Source organism: Numida meleagris, chromosome 32, assembly GCF_002078875.1.
Source record: "Numida meleagris isolate 19003 breed g44 Domestic line chromosome 32, NumMel1.0, whole genome shotgun sequence".
NCBI lineage: Eukaryota > Metazoa > Chordata > Aves > Galliformes > Numididae > Numida > Numida meleagris.
This window is the reverse complement of record NC_034437.1, coordinates 1,218,800-1,220,554: the sequence shown is the minus strand read 5'-3', so window position 1 is coordinate 1,220,554 and position 1,755 is coordinate 1,218,800. Positions and strand designations below refer to the sequence as shown.

The following is a 1,755-nucleotide window of genomic DNA, read 5'->3' as shown; positions in this document are numbered from 1 at the left end:
GCTCCTCCACAAGCACCCGGATGTCTTCTACCCCTCCAGGACAGCCAAGGCCCTGCAGCTGCACTGGCAGCTCATGAAGCAGTACTACCTGCTGGATGACCAGACCGGTGAGCCCTGGGCCCACCCCCCCCATAGCCCCCAGAGTCTCCCTTGGCCACCCCAACCCCAAAAACTCCGGAGACCGCCCCAATACCACCCCCAGGATGCACGCGGCGAAAGCAACACGTGCAGCACGGCCGTGCAGCGAAAGTTATTGAGCCTGTTGCATTCGAAAGAGGTTTTAAAAGAAAAAAAAAATGAAGAAGAAATAAAGAGGGGGAAAAAAACAAACAAAAAAAAAGGGATTTAGGGAAAACAGTCACCAGCACGGACACAGCCACGGGTGGCAGCAGGACAGTGCCCACGTGATGGGGCAGCTGCTTCCTCCTTGGTGCCGGAGGGAGGAACCCCTGAGGCTGAAATAGAGATTTTGTATTTTTTCCCCCCCAGAAAATAAGCAATAATGGGATAACAGCAAAAAGGATAATAATAATAATAGATAAATAAAGGGGCAGAGACATCAATGCAGCAGATGGCATGGCCCCACCTGACGCGGCCCTCGGCTCCACGTGGCAGCGCGGTCACGTTGGTTGGGGTGCCGATGCTTTGTGGGATTGCAAAAAGCCAAGAGATGCAGCAGCCCCACGGATGGGATTCCCCCCATCGTCATGGGAGCGCGGTATCATGTCTTTAATTTTGAGCGGATTGGGAAAAAATGAGCGATGCTGGGGAGTAGAACGGGGCGTGAGTGCTGTGGGGTGCAAAAGGAGACCTCAGGGATGCAAGAGCATGGGATTGGGACTGGGATCAAGGAGTGGGACCTAAAGACCAGGGACCCAATACCAGGAAGGAGGACTAAAGACCGAGACCAGGACCTGGACTCAAGACCAGAGAATGGGGACAGAGGACCGAGACAGGGACCCAAGGACCAGGGAATGGGACCCAGGACCAGGGACCCAAGATCAGGACTGGGACTGGGACTGAAGACCAGGAAAGGGACTGAGCACCAAGGACTGGGACCAGGGAATGGGACCTGAAGATCAGGAGCACAAAGAATGGGACCAGGGCGCCCAAAGTCTGGGGATCTGGGGGACCCCAAAGACTGCAGACCCCAAAGACCAGGGACCCAGGACACCCCAAAGACCAGGGACCAGAAGGACCCGGAAGACCCCAAAGACTGGGGACCCAGATGGACCCCAGAGATTGGGGGCTCCACAGACCAAGGACCTGCGGGACTCCAGAGACTGGAGACCCCAAAGGCTGGGGGACCCCCAAAGACCATGGATCCAGGGGACCCCAAAGACTGCAGACCCCAAAGACTGAGTACCTGAGGGACCCCAAAGACCGAGGACCCAGAGGATCCAAAAGACTGGGGATGTGGGAGACCCCAAAGAGTGAGGACCCGGGGGACCCCAAAGACCGGGAATGGGATCAGAGACAGAAAACTGAGATCCAGGACCGGGTCTGAAGTCCCAAGACCGAGACTGGAACCAGAACCGAGGACTGGGACAAAGTTCCGAAAACCGGGAACCCAAGACCGGGACCGGGCACCGAGGAGCCGAGACCGGAACCCAAAACTGAGACCGAAGACCGGGACCGAGCGAGCCGGACCCAAGAGCGGGACCGAGAGCAAGGCCCAAACCGACCCCAAAACACGCAGCCCAGAACCCACCAGCAGCCCCCACCGACCCCACTCACCCGCTCCGTAGAGGCAGC

General features: G+C 57.7%; 1 protein-coding gene across 3 annotated transcripts in view; it reads right to left on the bottom strand.

The window, feature by feature from the left end:
* GALNT6 (polypeptide N-acetylgalactosaminyltransferase 6) overlaps positions 1-1,755 on the bottom strand; it is a 21,128-nt gene that overhangs the window by 12,326 nt on the left and 7,047 nt on the right. For 2 of the 3 annotated variants that reach the window (XM_021379177.1, XM_021379179.1), the window contains exon 1: positions 1,738-1,755. The exons of the other annotated variant lie outside the window; for it this stretch is intronic. The gene's annotated coding sequence lies outside the window, so the exon portion shown is untranslated. The remainder of the gene's footprint in view (positions 1-1,737) is intronic. 3 annotated transcript variants of the gene reach the window in all.